Raw genomic sequence first — 17,633 nt, forward strand, 5'->3', positions numbered from 1 at the left:
CAATTGCAATAGACTTTAAAAAAAAGCATTAGCTTGATGTGGACTTTTAAAGGACGCAGTAGTTTGATGTAACAACAACCACATCAAACTCCTTTAAAAAGAGACAGCAGTTTGATGTGTTTTTTTACCAAAGTATAGGTACGGTCATTTGTGCTACTGTAATAACGGATCTGATTCTGTATACTCACAGTTCACACAAACTAACCCTTTAAGCGCCAAAGTCGCAGAAATGCGACTTTACCGTACAAGGAAATTTATGAAATAATAGTAGAAAATGAATAACTTCAGTCATTGGTCAGTTCGGTGCAACTGACTCTTATTAGCCAGGTATGATCCAGGGCAGATCCGGTAAGGAAAAAAGTGGCTGGAGGAAGTACACGTGGCATGCAATTTACAGCAGATTCTGACTCTGAAGGGTATTATCTCCCCGAGAGTGACGATGGATTTCCAAGTGGAGATGAAGGGACTTCGAAACAACGGACAGGTGCAAAGGACAGACGGAGGCAAGGAACCAGTGGAACCAGTGGCTGTAGTAAAACTTGCCCGGTGGATGAGAGCTGGGACATGCTGAGAGAGGTCGAGGTATTTGAGGCATGGATCAAACCTTTTGAAGACCCAGTTGGCTACACAGGAGAGATGGATCTGACGGATGCTAATCCATTTGATATTCTGTCACTCTTTCTGACCGATCAGTTTTGGACTTTCATTACTGATGAGACAAATAGATATGCACATCCGTGTATGGCACCTATGATTCTGAAGCCACATTCAAGATTTCTTGAGTGGTATGATGTATCAGTCACCGAAATGAAAGCTTTCTTCGCTTTGCATCTCTCCATGGGCCTTGTTGAGAAACCTGAAATCGAGGATTACTGGGGAACATTTTGGCTTACACAAACGCCTGGATTTGGAAATGTAATGTCAAGAAACAGATTTGAAATCATTCTTTCGTTCTTTCATTTTGTCAACAATAATGATTATGTGAGAACAGGCGAGCCCGGGCACGATAAACTGTTCAAAGTCCGCCCAATAATAGATTTGATTATTCCCAAATTTGCAGCAGTTTACAGTCCAATCAAGGAGCTTTCTTTAGATGAAATGACAATAGCTTTCAAGGGGAGATCTTCACTAAAATGTTACTCTCCGAATAAACCTGACAAATATGGCTATAGAGTGTATGCCCTGAGTGAAAGCTGTTCAGGGTATGTTTTGCGCTGGTCAATGCACACTGGACAGTACAAAAATAATGCAAGCAACATCAGTGCAACACACGCAGTTGTCCGTGAGTTGGTTTCTCCCTTTACGGGCAAAGGACACGAGATTTACATGGACAGTTACTATACCTCGCCTGTAATTGCAAATGAATTAGCAGATTTGGAAACTGGACTGTGTGGGACGGTAAGGATTACCAGGTTGGGGATGCCAAAATGCCTTGGTAAAAGTGTCTTACAGCTGAAAAAAGGAGATGACCCAGTTTTTTGCAGAAAGGGAAAACTCCTGGCTTGTGCTTGGCACAATACTAAACGTCTCACCATGTTGTCCACAGTCCATGGAAATGATTGTGTTCAGAGGAGGATCCGATCCAAGACAGATGACACTGGCTTCCGTGACATCAAAAGACCTGTATGTGTCGACCAGTACAACGCCTACATGGGTGGAGTGGACACTGCTGACCAGAGGATGAAGACATACCTCTTTCCACACAGGTCCCGGAAATGGTATCATCGCATATTCAATGCCATTATAAGCATAAGTATTGTCAACTCACACATCATATACACCAAATCCACTCCAGGCCCACACAAACCTTTAAAGGTTTACATTCAGAACATTATTGATGCATTACTGGCTGATCACTCCAAAAAACAAGAAAGGCGCTCAAGACCGGAGGGTGAAATGCCACAGAGACTCACAGAGCGTCATTGGCTTTGTCAAGCAGAGGGACGTCCAGACTGCGCCGTGTGCTCTGACCGCTCTCGTACCAAAGGCAGGCGGCAAACAAAGTACAGGTGCCGTCAGTGTGGCGTTGGCCTCTGTGCGGTTCCATGCAACGAGAGATACCATACGCTAAAAAACTTTAAATGCTGTCATTTGGATATGTAAAAGTGCAGGGTACCTTGACCCTGGATGGACATCTTTTCTGTGATGGCTCTCTCCTTTCTTCACTGCTTTCTCCACAACCTGCTTGGCACCAATGATGGATGTATAAGTTGGAAAAATAAAAAAAATGAAAAAAATACATAATAAATACCGTGTTTGTCATCATTTGGTCAGAACTTGTAATCAGGGCCCGAGTTTGAAGATGTGAGCAAAAGGGGTGAAAATGGGTTAAAATGTGAAAAAACACCAAAATGAGCAAAATGAAATAATCCCCCATCATCAGTGCACAGTTTGCCCCCAGAAAAGCACTCCCCTGGGGCCTGGAGGTGATCTGACCACCAGAATATAGTACCATATACCCCTGCTGGACTTAGAAAAAAAACCGAGCTTCCAGCCAATAGTACACTATACCCGAGGGACTCTGTCGTTTTTCGGCAATAGTACACTATACCCGAGGGACTCTGTCGTTTTTCGGCAATAGTACACTATACCCGAGGGACTCTGTCGTTTTTCGGCAATAGTACACTATACCCGAGGGACTCTGTCGTTTTTCGGCAATAGTACACTATACCCATCGACTCTGTCGTTTTTCCGGGCCGTAGTACGAAGTTGTGAGCAAAAGGGGTGAAAATGGGTTAAAATGTGAAAAAACACCAAAATGAGCTAAATGAAATAATCCCCCATCATCAGTGCACTGTTTGACCCCAGAAAAGCACTCCCCTGGGGCCTGGAGGTGATCTGACCTTCAGAGTATAGCACCATATGCCCCTGAGGGACTTAGAGTAAAAACCGAAATAGTACACTATTCCCGAAAAGACTCTGTCATTTTTCGGCAATAGTACACTATGCCCATCGACTCTGTCGTTTTCCCGGGCCGTAGTATGAAGTTGTGAGCAAAAGGGGTGAAAATGGGTTAAAATGTGAAAAAACACCAAAATGAGCAAAATGAAATAATCCCCCATCATCAGTGCACTGTTTGACCCCAGAAAAGCACTCCCCTGGGGCCTGGAGGTGATCTGACCATCATAGTATAGTACACTATGCCCCTGAGGGACTTAGAGTAAAAACCGAAATAGTACACTATACTCGAAAAATTTCAAAGTGTTGTTAAGAGTACCAAGGGCACGGGCTTCCATGTCAGAGTACCAAGGGCACGGGCTTCCAGGCGGCTGCCCCTAAGGGGTTTAGCCCGCGAGGGGGTGCTTAAGGGTGGGTCCCCGGGTTCGGAGGGAGAGCCTGGTCCCCGGTGGTCATCCCCGGAGTCCCGGAGCCCAGGACCCGGGGAAGAGTGTGCCCGGGTCGGGGCTGAGTCTGGTGGAGTGGGGGGGTGGCCCTGGAGGTGCTCCAGGGGCTCCAGGGGTTCCAGGGGGTGCTCAGTGGGGGCCATGCCCAGCCAGAGTTGCCCTTCACCGGGGTGAGTCTGGAGGAGTGGGGGGTGGCTCTGGAGGTGCTCCGGGGGTTCCAGGGGGTGCTCGGCGGAGGCCATGCCCAGCCAGAGTGGCCCTTCCCCGGGCAGAGTCTGGGGAGAGTGGGGGGTGGCTCTGGAGGTGCTCCCGGGGCTCCAGGGGTTCCAGGGGGTGCTCAGTGGAGGCCATGCCCAGCCAGAGTGTCCCTTCCCCGGGGTGAGTCTGGGGAGAGTGGGGGGTGGCTCTGGGGGTGCTCCGGGGGCTCCAGGGGGTGCTCGGCGGAGGCCATGCCCAGCCAGAGTGTCCCTTCCCCGCGGTGAGTCTGGAGGAGTGGGGGGTGGCTCTGGAGGTGCTCCGGGGGCTCCAGGGGGTGCTTGGTGGAGACCATGCCCAGCCAGAGTGGCCCTTCCCCGGGGTCAGTCTGGGGAGAGTGGGGGGTGGCTCTGGAGGAGCTCCAGGGGTTCCAGGGGGTGCTCGGCGGAGGCCATGCACAGCCAGAGTGGCCCTTCCCCGGGCATAGTCTGGGGAGAGTGGGGGGTGGCTCTGGAGGTGCTCCGGGGGCTCCAGGGGGTGCTCAGTGGAGGCCATGCCCAGCCAGAGTGGCCCTTCCCCGGGGTGAGTCTGGAGGAGTGGGGGGTGGCTTTGGAGGGGCTCCAGGGGTTCCAGGGGGTGCTCGGCGGAGGCCATGCCCAGCCAGAGTGGCCCTTCCCCGGGCATAGTCTGGGGAGAGTGGGGGGTGGCTCTGGAGGTGCTCCGGGGGCTCCAGGGGGTGCTCAGTGGAGGCCATGCCCAGCCAGAGTGGCCCTTCCCCGGGCATAGTCTGGGGAGAGTGGGGGGTGGCTCTGGAGGTGCTCCGGGGGCTCCAGGGGGTGCTCAGTGGAGGCCATGCCCAGCCAGAGTTGCCCTTCCCTGGGCAGAGTCTGGAGGAGTGGGGGGTGGCTCTGGAGGTGCTCCGGGGGCTCCAGGGGTTCCAGGGGGTGCTCAGTGGGGGCCATGCCCAGCCAGAGTGGCCCTTCCCCGGGCAAAGTCTGGAGGAGTGGGGGGTGGCTCTGGAGGGGATCCAGGGGGTGCTCGGCGGAGGCCATGCCCAGCCAGAGTGGCCCTTCCCCGGGCATAGTCTGGGGAGAGTGGGGGGTGGCTCTGGAGGTGCTCCGGGGGCTCCAGGGGGTGCTCAGAGGAGGCCATGCCCAGCCAGAGTGGCCCTTCCCCGGGCATAGTCTGGGGAGAGTGGGGGGTGGCTTTGGAGGTGCTCCGGGGGCTCCAGGGGGTGCTCAGTGGAGGCCATGCCCAGCCAGAGTGTCCCTTCCCCGGGCAGAGTCTGGAGGAGTGGGGGGTGGCTGTGGAGGTGCTCCGGGGGCTCCAGGGGGTGCTCGGCGGAGGCCATGCCCAGCCAGATTGGCCCTTACCCGGGCATAGTCTGGGGAGAGTGGGGGGTGGCTCTGGAGGTGCTCCGGGGGCTCCAGGGGGTGCTCAGTGGAGGCCATGCCCAGCCAGAGTGTCCCTTCCCCGGGGTGAGTCTGGAGGAGTGGGGGGTGGCTCTGGAGGTGCTCCGGGGGGCTCCAGGGGGTGCTTGGTGGAGGCCATGCCCAGCCAGAGTGGCCCTTCCCCGGGCAGAGTCTGGGGAGAGTGGGGGGGTGGCTCTGGGGGTGCTCCGGGGGCTCCAGGGGGTGCTCGGCGGAGGCAATGCCCAGCCAGAGTGGACCTTCCCCGGGGTGAGTCTGGGGAGAGTGGGGGGTGGCTCTGGAGGGTCTCCGGGGGCTCCAGGGGCTGCTCGGCGGAGGCCATGCCCAGCCAGAGTGTCCCTTCCCCGGGGTGAGTCTGGAGGAGTGGGGGGTGGCTCTGGAGGGTCTCCGGGGGCTCCAGGGGCTCCAGGGGGTGCTCAGCGGAGGCCATGCCCAGCCAGAGTGGCCCTTCCCCGGGGTGAGTCTGGGGAGAGTGGGGGGTGGCTCTGGAGGTGCTCCGGGGGCTCCAGGGGGTGCTCAGTGGAGGCCATGCCCAGCCAGATTAGCCCTTCCCCGGGGTGAGTTTGGAGGAGTGGGGGGTGGCTCTGGAGGAGCTCCAGGGGTTCCAGGGGGTGCTCGGCGGAGGCCATGCCCAGCCAGAGTGGCCCTTCCCCGGGCATAGTCTGGGGAGAGTGGGGGGTGGCTCTGGAGGTGCTCAGGGGGCTCCAGGGGGTGCTCAGTGGGGGCCATGCCCAGCCAGAGTTGCCCTTCCCCGGGGTGAGTCTGGAGGAGTGGGGGGTGGCTCTGGAGGTGCTCCGGGGGTTCCAGGGGGTGCTCGGCGGAGGCCATGCCCAGCCAGAGTGGCCCTTCCCCGGGCAGAGTCTGGGGAGAGTGGGGGGTGGCTCTGGAGGTGCTCCCGGGGCTCCAGGGGTTCCAGGGGGTGCTCAGTGGAGGCCATGCCCAGCCAGAGTGTCCCTTCCCCGGGGTGAGTCTGGGGAGAGTGGGGGGTGGCTCTGGGGGTGCTCCGGGGGCTCCAGGGGGTGCTCGGCGGAGGCCATGCCCAGCCAGAGTGTCCCTTCCCCGGGGTGAGTCTGGAGGAGTGGGGGGTGGCTCTGGAGGTGCTCCGGGGGCTCCAGGGGGTGCTTGGTGGAGACCATGCCCAGCCAGAGTGGCCCTTCCCCGGGGTCAGTCTGGGGAGAGTGGGGGGTGGCTCTGGAGGAGCTCCAGGGGTTCCAGGGGGTGCTCGGCGGAGGCCATGCACAGCCAGAGTGGCCCTTCCCCGGGCATAGTCTGGGGAGAGTGGGGGGTGGCTCTGGAGGTGCTCCGGGGGCTCCAGGGGGTGCTCAGTGGAGGCCATGCCCAGCCAGAGTGGCCCTTCCCCGGGGTGAGTCTGGAGGAGTGGGGGGTGGCTTTGGAGGGGCTCCAGGGGTTCCAGGGGGTGCTCGGCGGAGGCCATGCCCAGCCAGAGTGGCCCTTCCCCGGGCATAGTCTGGGGAGAGTGGGGGGTGGCTCTGGAGGTGCTCCGGGGGCTCCAGGGGGTGCTCAGTGGAGGCCATGCCCAGCCAGAGTGGCCCTTCCCCGGGCATAGTCTGGGGAGAGTGGGGGGTGGCTCTGGAGGTGCTCCGGGGGCTCCAGGGGGTGCTCAGTGGAGGCCATGCCCAGCCAGAGTTGCCCTTCCCCGGGCAGAGTCTGGAGGAGTGGGGGGTGGCTCTGGAGGTGCTCCGGGGGCTCCAGGGGTTCCAGGGGGTGCTCAGTGGGGGCCATGCCCAGCCAGAGTGGCCCTTCCCCGGGCAAAGTCTGGAGGAGTGGGGGGTGGCTCTGGAGGGGATCCAGGGGGTGCTCGGCGGAGGCCATGCCCAGCCAGAGTGGCCCTTCCCCGGGCATAGTCTGGGGAGAGTGAAGGGGGTGGCTCTGGAGGTGCTCTGGGGGCTCCAGGGGGTGCTCAGTGGAGGCCATGCCCAGCCAGAGTGGCCCTTCCCCGGGGTGAGTCTGGAGGAGTGGGGGGTGGCTCTGGAGGAGCTCCAGGGGTTCCAGGGGGTGCTCGGCGGAGGCCATGCCCAGCCAGAGTGGCCCTTCCCCGGGCATAGTCTGGGGAGAGTGGGGGGTGGCTCTGGAGGTGCTCCGGGGGCTCCAGGGGGTGCTCAGAGGAGGCCATGCCCAGCCAGAGTGGCCCTTCCCCGGGCATAGTCTGGGGAGAGTGGGGGGTGGCTTTGGAGGTGCTCCGGGGGCTCCAGGGGGTGCTCAGTGGAGGCCATGCCCAGCCAGAGTGTCCCTTCCCCGGGCAGAGTCTGGAGGAGTGGGGGGTGGCTGTGGAGGTGCTCCGGGGGCTCCAGGGGGTGCTCGGCGGAGGCCATGCCCAGCCAGATTGGCCCTTACCCGGGCATAGTCTGGGGAGAGTGGGGGGTGGCTCTGGAGGTGCTCCGGGGGCTCCAGGGGGTGCTCAGTGGAGGCCATGCCCAGCCAGAGTGTCCCTTCCCCGGGGTGAGTCTGGAGGAGTGGGGGGTGGCTCTGGAGGTGCTCCGGGGGGCTCCAGGGGGTGCTTGGTGGAGGCCATGCCCAGCCAGAGTGGCCCTTCCCCGGGCAGAGTCTGGGGAGAGTGGGGGGGTGGCTCTGGGGGTGCTCCGGGGGCTCCAGGGGGTGCTCGGCGGAGTCCATGCCCAGCCAGAGTGGACCTTCCCCGGGGTGAGTCTGGGGAGAGTGGGGGGTGGCTCTGGAGGGTCTCCGGGGGCTCCAGGGGCTGCTCGGCGGAGGCCATGCCCAGCCAGAGTGTCCCTTCCCCGGGGTGAGTCTGGAGGAGTGGGGGGTGGCTCTGGAGGGTCTCCGGGGGCTCCAGGGGCTCCAGGGGGTGCTCAGCGGAGGCCATGCCCAGCCAGAGTGGCCCTTCCCCGGGGTGAGTCTGGGGAGAGTGGGGGGTGGCTCTGGAGGTGCTCCGGGGGCTCCAGGGGGTGCTCAGTGGAGGCCATGCCCAGCCAGATTAGCCCTTCCCCGGGGTGAGTTTGGAGGAGTGGGGGGTGGCTCTGGAGGAGCTCCAGGGGTTCCAGGGGGTGCTCGGCGGAGGCCATGCCCAGCCAGAGTGGCCCTTCCCCGGGCATAGTCTGGGGAGAGTGGGGGGTGGCTCTGGAGGTGCTCAGGGGGCTCCAGGGGGTGCTCAGTGGGGGCCATGCCCAGCCAGAGTTGCCCTTCCCCGGGGTGAGTCTGGAGGAGTGGGGGGTGGCTCTGGAGGTGCTCCGGGGGTTCCAGGGGGTGCTCGGCGGAGGCCATGCCCAGCCAGAGTGGCCCTTCCCCGGGCAGAGTCTGGGGAGAGTGGGGGGTGGCTCTGGAGGTGCTCCCGGGGCTCCAGGGGTTCCAGGGGGTGCTCAGTGGAGGCCATGCCCAGCCAGAGTGGCCCTTCCCCGGGGTGAGTCTGGAGGAGTGGGGGGTGGCTCTGGAGGAGCTCCAGGGGTTCCAGGGGGTGCTCGGCGGAGGCCATGCCCAGCCAGAGTGGCCCTTCCCCGGGCATAGTCTGGGGAGAGTGGGGGGTGGCTCTGGAGGTGCTCCGGGGGCTCCAGGGGGTGCTCAGTGGAGGCCATGCCCAGCCAGAGTGGCCCTTCCCCGGGCAGAGTCTGGAGGAGTGGGGGGTGGCTCTGGAGGTGCTCCGGGGGCTCCAAGGGTTCCAGGGGGTGCTCAGTGGGGGCCATGCCCAGCCAGAGTGGCCCTTCCCCGGGCAAAGTCTGGCCGTGTGCGGGGTGGATGATCCCTGCTCCGCCTCACGCGAGTTCGAGACCGGCTGGGTGCCCTTTTATCCATGAGGCACTGCACTGCCTCCGGCAGCCGAGTTCGGGGCCCGGTGAGGGCTCCAGACTCCAGGGGCTCCGACCCGGAGCCTCCGACCCGCAGAAGGTGCTCCCTGGCCGGGCAAAGTCTGGCCGTGTGCGGGGTGGATGATCCCTGCTCCGCCTCACGCGAGTTCGAGACCGGCTGGGTGCCCTTTTATCCATGAGGCACTGCACTGCCTCCGGCAGCCGAGTTCGGGGCCCGGTGAGGGCTCCAGGCTCCAGGGGCTCCGACCCGGAGCCTCCGACCCGCAGAAGGTGCTCCCTGGCCGGGCAAAGTCTGGCCGTGTGCGGGGTGGATGATCCCTGCTCCGCCTCACGCGAGTTCGAGACCGGCTGGGTGCCCTTTTATCCATGAGGCACTGCACTGCCTCCGGCAGCCGAGTTCGGGGCCCGGTGAGGGCTCCAGGCTCCAGGGGCTCCGACCCGGAGCCTCCGACCCGCAGAAGGTGCTCTCTGGCCGGGCAAAGTCTGGCCGTGTGCGGGGTGGATGATCCCTGCTCCGCCTCACGCGAGTTCGAGACCGGCTGGGTGCCCTTTTATCCATGAGGCACTGCACTGCCTCCGGCAGCCGAGTTCGGGGCCCGGTGAGGGCTCCAGGCTCCAGGTGCTCCGACCCGGAGCCTCCGACCCGCAGAAGGTGCTCCCTGGCCGGGCAAAGTCTGGCCGTGTGCGGGGTGGATGATCCCTGCTCCGCCTCACGCGAGTTCGAGACCGGCTGGGTGCCCTTTTATCCATTAGGCACTGCACTGCCTCCGGCAGCCGAGTTCGGGGCCCGGTGAGGGCTCCAGGCTCCAGGGGCTCCGACCCGGAGCCTCCGACCCGCAGAAGGTGCTCCCTGGCCGGGCAAAGTCTGGCCGTGTGCGGGGTGGATGATCCCTGCTCCGCCTCACGCGAGTTCGAGACCGGCTGGGTGCCCTTTTATCCATGAGGCACTGCACTGCCTCCGGCAGCCGAGTTCGGGGCCCGGTGAGGGCTCCAGGCTCCAGGGGCTCCGACCCGGAGCCTCCGACCCGCAGAAGGTGCTCCCTGGCCGGGCAAAGTCTGGCCGTGTGCGGGGTGGATGATCCCTGCTCCGCCTCACGCGAGTTCGAGACCGGCTGGGTGCCCTTTTATCCATGAGGCACTGCACTGCCTCCGGCAGCCGAGTTCGGGGCCCGGTGAGGGCTCCAGGCTCCAGGGGCTCCGACCCGGAGCCTCCGACCCGCAGAAGGTGCTCCCTGGCCGGGCAAAGTCTGGCCGTGTGCGGGGTGGATGATCCCTGCTCCGCCTCACGCGAGTTCGAGACCGGCTGGGTGCCCTTTTATCCAAGAATCAACTGGAGTGTGGAGCTTCTACGGGCCTCCAGGGGCACTGCCGACCCAGAGCTGTGCCCCGGCTTCAGTTCTCTGTATCTCAGGAAGTTTTTTATTTATACATTTATTTCATCCATAATCTCTGGCGCCTAAAGGAACTGCTAAACTTGGTTCAATTACCACAGAATCCCAGTGTGCTATAGGCTGGCCACTGCTTGGTAGGAGTTTCCCGTACGTGAGTGACTGTTCCTTGCTTCCTTCACGCCCCGCTCAACCTCGTCTTCTTCTAAAGAGTTTGGCGCTGTCCTCAGAAGCTTTGGTCTTACTCAGCACCTGAGTGGCCCCACCAAGAGCAAAGGGCACACTCTGGACCTGCTAATGACAAAGCGGGTTAATATTTCAAATTACAGTGTGGTAAATGTTACTTTGTCTGATGGTTTCTGTATTTCTCCAGGTGCAATGAGTTTGCAGTCTTCTTTGCAAGACTCAGTTCAGAACATTAAAAATACCATTATTTGCAGATAACAAGCACGCAGCCAGCTAGACAACTGGAGTTAACCCATTTTGCATTTGTGGCTGACAAAACTTTCCAAGAGATCACCACAAGTCTGAATTCCACTACATGCTGTCTTTATGCATTGCCGACTAGATTTTTAAAGTCTATGGTGAGCAGTCTGTTGGCTCCAATCAATCAAAAAGTCAACATGTTGCTTGGATCTGGAATTTTCCCAAGATCCTTAAAACTGCAGTCATTAAGCCTCTCTTAAAGAAGAGCAGTCTTGATGCCACAGTGCTAAATAATTACCGGCCCATCTCAAACCTACTACTACTCAGTTGTCCATTCAAGTATGCAAATTATTTACAATGACAGAAAATGCGCTGCTGTTACAAATTGGAATAAGATGGAAAAGTATCCCTGCACACACAGATTAACTGCACTCTTTTCACTTTTTGATTCTCAGTTTGTTGGCAAGGAATGACTGATGTGGACTCATTTTGGATGAAAAACGTGTTTTGCGTTTATGGAAACGCACCATGGAAGGATGTATGGACTCTGTGGCGCAATGGATAGCGCATTGGACTTCTAGGCATAATTTGCAAGGGCATTTAAAGGTTGTGGGTTTGAGTCCCACCAGAGTCGCTAATGGTGAGAGAACATATTAGTTTTTTACAATGGAAAATCTGCTCGCTTTACTATCTGATGAAAGGCACTGCTGAACGAGGTTCAATTGCCAAGGGTGCTTGAAAAAGTAAGCAAATACATCGGCATTATGTCAAATAACATTATCTTGCAATTTTTCCTCAATATCCAGATTAACTGCAGTATATTGAGTGCGCAATAAATTGGCGAGAGTCGATTGATTGAAAGACTTCCAGTTTTTTTATAGCTACATTGGTACAGGGGATTTAGCTCAAAGGTAGAAAGATTGATGCCCTCGTTCTCCATTAAACACAGTTGATTGGACAGGGGCTGAACTTTCGAATGTTGCTGGCTCGCTTTAAAAAAAAAGATATTGCGGCTTGTCGAGTCACAAATATTTAATTGGGCGGGCTGTTTGTCTCTGTGGCGCAATTGGCCAGCGCGCTCTGCTGTTAACCTGGAGGTTGGTGGTTCGAGCCCACCCAGGGAAGATTGAAAGAGCTATTGCAGGCAAAATCTATGAGGTAACATTGGTCACTGAATATCTTGGTGAAACAGGTTAAAGTAGCATTTAAGAGGCTCTGTGGCTTAGATGGTCAAAGTGCCTGTCTAGTAAACAGGAGATCCAGGGTTCAAATCCCAGCAGTGCCTTAATGATAGCCTTTCAAGCAAATCAGTTGTTTACATGTACAGAAAACCTTATCACCCGAAAGAGCTCTTACATTTTGCAATTAGAGATTGAAAAGTATCCCTGAATAAACAGAGTAAATGCACTCTTTTCACTCCTTGTTTCTCAGTTTGATGGTAAGGGTTGATTGAATGATTGATTGATTGATTGATTGATTGATTGATTGATGTAGACCGTTTTCGGATGACTGTTTTGCTTTTGTGAAAAAGGGGAATCAGACAAAAGTTGCAAAGGCATTCAAAGGCTGTGAGTTCGAGACCCACCAAAGTTACTGTTGTAACCCCTGTTATCTACATTGGTAAATAGGAAAGCATGCTTGTGTTATTAACTGATGAAAGGAACTGCTAAACTTGGTTCAATTACCACAGAATCCCAGTGTGCTATAGGCTGGCCACTGCTTGGTAGGAGTTTCCCGTACGTGAGTGACTGTTCCTTCCTTCCTTCACGCCCCGCTCAACCTCGTCTTCTTCTAAAGAGTTTGGCACTTTCCTCAGAAGCTTTGGTCTTACTCAGCACCTGAGTGGCCCCACCAAGGGCAAAGGGCACACTCTGGACCTGCTAATGACAAAGCGGGTTAATATTTCAAATTCCAGTGTGGTAAATGTTACTTTTTCTGATGGTTTCTGTATTTCTCCAGGTGCAATGAGTTTGCAGTCTTCTTTGCAAGACTCAGTTCAGAACATTGAAAATACCATTATTTGCAGAAAACAAGCACGCAGCCAGCTAGACAACTGGAGTTAACCCATTTTGCATTTGTGGCTGACAAAAGTGTCCAAGAGATCACCACAAGTCTGAATTCCACTACATGCTGTCTTTATGCATTGCCGACTAGATTTTTAGAGTCTATGATGAGCAGTCTGTTGGCTCCAATCAATCAAAAAGTCAACATGTTGCTTGGATCTGGAATTTTCCTAAGATCCTTAAAACTGCAGTCATTAAGCCTCTCTTAAAGAAGAGCAGTCTTGATGCCACAGTGCTAAATAATTACCGGCCCATCTCAAACCTACTACTACTCAGTTGTCCATTCAAGTATGCAAATTATTTACAACGACAGAAAATGCGCTGCTGTTACAAATTGGAATAAGATGGAAAAGTATCCCTGCACACACAGATTAACTGCACTCTTTTCACTTTTTGATTCTCAGTTTGTTGGCAAGGAATGACTGATGTGGACTCATTTTGGATGAAAAACGTGTTTTGCGTTTGTGGAAACGCACCATGGAAGGATGTATGGACTCTGTGGCGCAATGGATAGCGCATTGGACTTCTAGGCATAATTTGCAAGGGCATTCAAAGGTTGTGGGTTTGAGTCCCACCAGAGTTGCTAATGGTGAGAGAACATATTAGTTTTTTACAATGGAAAATCTGCTCGCTTTACTATCTGATGAAAGGCACTGCTGAACGAGGTTCAATTGCCAAGGGTGCTTGAAAAAGTAAGCAAATACATCGGCATTATGTCAAATAACATTATCTTGCAATTTTTCCTCAATATCCAGATTAACTGCAGTATATTGAGTGCGCAATAAATTGGCGAGAGTCGATTGATTGAAAGACTTCCAGTTTTTTTATAGCTACATTGGTACAGGGGATTTAGCTCAAAGGTAGAAAGATTGATGCCCTCGTTCTCCATTAAACACAGTTGATTGGACAGGGGCTGAACTTTCGAATGTTGCTGGCTCGCTTTAAAAAAAAAGATATTGCGGCTTGTCGAGTCACAAATATTTAATTGGGCGGGCTGTTTGTCTCTGTGGCGCAATTGGCCAGCGCGCTCTGCTGTTAACCTGGAGGTTGGTGGTTCGAGCCCACCCAGGGAAGATTGAAAGAGCTATCGCAGGCAAAATCTATGAGGTAACATTGGTCACTGAATATCTTGGTGAAACAGGTTAAAGTAGCATTTAAGAGGCTCTGTGGCTTAGATGGTCAAAGTGCCTGTCTAGTAAACAGGAGATCCAGGGTTCAAATCCCAGCAGTGCCTTAATGATAGCCTTTCAAGCAAATCAGTTGTTTACATGTACAGAAAACCTTATCACCCGAAAGAGCTCTTACATTTTGCAATTAGAGATTGAAAAGTATCCCTGAATAAACAGAGTAAATGCACTCTTTTCACTCCTTGTTTCTCAGTTTGATGGTAAGGGTTGATTGAATGATTGATTGATTGATTGATTGATTGATTGATTGATTGATTGATGTAGACCGTTTTCGGATGACTGTTTTGCTTTTGTGAAAAAGGGGAATCAGACAAAAGTTGCAAAGGCATTCAAAGGCTGTGAGTTCGAGACCCACCAAAGTTACTGTTGTAACCCCTGTTATCTACATTGGTAAATAGGAAAGCCTGCTTGTGTTATTAACTGATGAAAGGAACTGCTAAACTTGGTTCAATTACCACAGAATCCCAGTGTGCTATAGGCTGGCCACTGCTTGGTAGGAGTTTCCCGTACGTGAGTGACTGTTCCTTCCTTCCTTCACGCCCCGCTCAACCTCGTCTCCTTCTAAAGAGTTTGGCACTGTCCTCAGAAGCTTTGGTCTTACTCAGCACCTGAGTGGCCCCACCAAGGGCAAAGGGCACACTCTGGACCTGCTAATGACAAAGCGGGTTAATATTTCAAATTCCAGTGTGGTAAATGTTACTTTGTCTGATGGTTTCTGTATTTCTCCAGGTGCAATGAGTTTGCAGTCTTCTTTGCAAGACTCAGTTCAGAACATTGAAAATACCATTATTTGCAGATAACAAGCACGCAGCCAGCTAGACAACTGGAGTTAACCCATTTTGCATTTGTGGCTGACAAAAGTGTCCAAGAGATCACCACAAGTCTGAATTCCACTACATGCTGTCTTTATGCATTGCCGACTAGATTTTTAGAGTCTATGGTGAGCAGTCTGTTGGCTCCAATCAATCAAAAAGTCAACATGTTGCTTGGATCTGGAATTTTCCCAAGATCCTTAAAACTGCAGTCATTAAGCCTCTCTTAAAGAAGAGCAGTCTTGATGCCACAGTGCTAAATAATTACCGGCCCATCTCAAACCTACTACTACTCAGTTGTCCATTCAAGTATGCAAATTATTTACAACGACAGAAAATGCGCTGCTGTTACAAATTGGAATAAGATGGAAAAGTATCCCTGCACACACAGATTAACTGCACTCTTTTCACTTTTTGATTCTCAGTTTGTTGGCAAGGAATGACTGATGTGGACTCATTTTGGATGAAAAACGTGTTTTGCGTTTGTGGAAACGCACCATGGAAGGAAGTATGGACTCTGTGGCGCAATGGATAGCGCATTGGACTTCCAGGCATAATTTGCAAGGGCATTCAAAGGTTGTGGGTTTGAGTCCCACCAGAGTCGCTAATGGTGAGAGAACATATTAGTTTTTTACAATGGAAAATCTGCTCGCTTTACTATTTGATGAAAGGCACTGCTGAACGAGGTTCAATTGCCAATGGTGCTTGAAAAAGTAAGCAAATACATCGGCATTATGTCAAATAACATTATCTTGCAATTTTTCCTCAATATCCAGATCAACTGCAGTATATTGAGTGCGCAATAAATTGGCGAGAGTCGATTGATTGAAAGACTTCCAGTTTTTTTATAGCTACATTGGTACAGGGGATTTAGCTCAAAGGTAGAAAGATTGATGCCCTCGCTCTCCATTAAACACAGTTGATTGGACAGGGGCTGAACTTTCGAATGTTGCTGGCTCGCTTTAAAAAAAAAGATATTGCGGCTTGTCGAGTCGCAAATATTTAATTGGGCGGGCTGTTTGTCTCTGTGGCGCAATTGGCCAGCGCGCTCTGCTGTTAACCTGGAGGTTGGTGGTTCGAGCCCACCCAGAGAAGATTGAAAGAGCTATCGCAGGCAAAATCTATGAGGCAACATTGGTCACTGAATATCTTGGTGAAACAGGTTAAAGTAGCATTTAAGAGGATCTGTGGCTTAGATGGTCAAAGTGCCTGTCTGGTAAACAGGAGATCCAGGGTTCAAATCCCAGCAGTGCGTTAATGATAGCCTTTCAAGCAAATCAGTTGTTTACATGTACAGAAAACCTTATCACCCGAAAGAGCTCTTACATTTTGCAATTAGAGATTGAAAAGTATCCCTGAATAAACAGAGTAAATGCACTCTTTTCACTCCTTGTTTCTCAGTTTGATGGTAAGGGTTGATTGAATGATTGATTGATTGATTGATTGATTGATTGATTGATTGATTGATGTAGACCGTTTTCGGATGACTGTTTTGCTTTTGTGAAAAAGGGGAATCAGACAAAAGTTGCAAAGGCATTCAAAGGCTGTGAGTTCGAGACCCACCAAAGTTACTGTTGTAACCCCTGTTATCTACATTGGTAAATAGGAAAGCCTGCTTGTGTTATTAACTGATGAAAGGAACTGCTAAACTTGGTTCAATTACCACAGAATCCCAGTGTGCTATAGGCTGGCCACTGCTTGGTAGGAGTTTCCCGTACGTGAGTGACTGTTCCTTCCTTCCTTCACGCCCCGCTCAACCTCGTCTCCTTCTAAAGAGTTTGGCACTGTCCTCAGAAGCTTTGGTCTTACTCAGCACCTGAGTGGCCCCACCAAGGGCAAAGGGCACACTCTGGACCTGCTAATGACAAAGCGGGTTAATATTTCAAATTCCAGTGTGGTAAATGTTACTTTGTCTGATGGTTTCTGTATTTCTCCAGGTGCAATGAGTTTGCAGTCTTCTTTGCAAGACTCAGTTCAGAACATTGAAAATACCATTATTTGCAGATAACAAGCACGCAGCCAGCTAGACAACTGGAGTTAACCCATTTTGCATTTGTGGCTGACAAAAGTGTCCAAGAGATCACCACAAGTCTGAATTCCACTACATGCTGTCTTTATGCATTGCCGACTAGATTTTTAGAGTCTATGGTGAGCAGTCTGTTGGCTCCAATCAATCAAAAAGTCAACATGTTGCTTGGATCTGGAATTTTCCCAAGATCCTTAAAACTGCAGTCATTAAGCCTCTCTTAAAGAAGAGCAGTCTTGATGCCACAGTGCTAAATAATTACCGGCCCATCTCAAACCTACTACTACTCAGTTGTCCATTCAAGTATGCAAATTATTTACAACGACAGAAAATGCGCTGCTGTTACAAATTGGAATAAGATGGAAAAGTATCCCTGCACACACAGATTAACTGCACTCTTTTCACTTTTTGATTCTCAGTTTGTTGGCAAGGAATGACTGATGTGGACTCATTTTGGATGAAAAACGTGTTTTGCGTTTGTGGAAACGCACCATGGAAGGAAGTATGGACTCTGTGGCGCAATGGATAGCGCATTGGACTTCCAGGCATAATTTGCAAGGGCATTCAAAGGTTGTGGGTTTGAGTCCCACCAGAGTCGCTAATGGTGAGAGAACATATTAGTTTTTTACAATGGAAAATCTGCTCGCTTTACTATTTGATGAAAGGCACTGCTGAACGAGGTTCAATTGCCAAGGGTGCTTGAAAAAGTAAGCAAATACATCGGCATTATGTCAAATAACATTATCTTGCAATTTTTCCTCAATATCCAGATCAACTGCAGTATATTGAGTGCGCAATAAATTGGCGAGAGTCGATTGATTGAAAGACTTCCAGTTTTTTTATAGCTACATTGGTACAGGGGATTTAGCTCAAAGGTAGAAAGATTGATGCCCTCGCTCTCCATTAAACACAGTTGATTGGACAGGGGCTGAACTTTCGAATGTTGCTGGCTCGCTTTAAAAAAAAAGATATTGCGGCTTGTC

General features: G+C 53.4%; 4 non-coding genes across 4 annotated transcripts; all 4 read left to right on the top strand.

Moving 5' to 3' along the window:
• The first annotated feature begins 11,105 nt into the window (after positions 1 to 11,105).
• On the top strand, positions 11,106 to 11,196 carry trnar-ucu (transfer RNA arginine (anticodon UCU)). Its single transcript is given in 2 exon segments — positions 11,106 to 11,142; positions 11,161 to 11,196. It is a non-coding gene; the product is annotated as a tRNA-Arg (tRNA).
• A 1,921-nt stretch (positions 11,197 to 13,117) lies between these two features.
• Positions 13,118 to 13,208, top strand: trnar-ucu (transfer RNA arginine (anticodon UCU)). Its single transcript is given in 2 exon segments — positions 13,118 to 13,154; positions 13,173 to 13,208. It is a non-coding gene; the product is annotated as a tRNA-Arg (tRNA).
• A 1,929-nt stretch (positions 13,209 to 15,137) lies between these two features.
• On the top strand, positions 15,138 to 15,228 carry trnag-ucc (transfer RNA glycine (anticodon UCC)). Its single transcript is given in 2 exon segments — positions 15,138 to 15,174; positions 15,193 to 15,228. It is a non-coding gene; the product is annotated as a tRNA-Gly (tRNA).
• Positions 15,229 to 17,157: 1,929 nt separating this feature from the next.
• Positions 17,158 to 17,248, top strand: trnag-ucc (transfer RNA glycine (anticodon UCC)). Its single transcript is given in 2 exon segments — positions 17,158 to 17,194; positions 17,213 to 17,248. It is a non-coding gene; the product is annotated as a tRNA-Gly (tRNA).
• The last annotated feature ends 385 nt before the right edge of the window (positions 17,249 to 17,633 follow it).

This window comes from Eucyclogobius newberryi, unplaced genomic scaffold (assembly GCF_026437365.1).
Source record: "Eucyclogobius newberryi isolate DKJ021-1_F unplaced genomic scaffold, fEucNew1.0.hap1 SCAF_46, whole genome shotgun sequence".
Taxonomy (NCBI): Eukaryota; Metazoa; Chordata; class Actinopteri; order Gobiiformes; family Gobiidae; genus Eucyclogobius; species Eucyclogobius newberryi.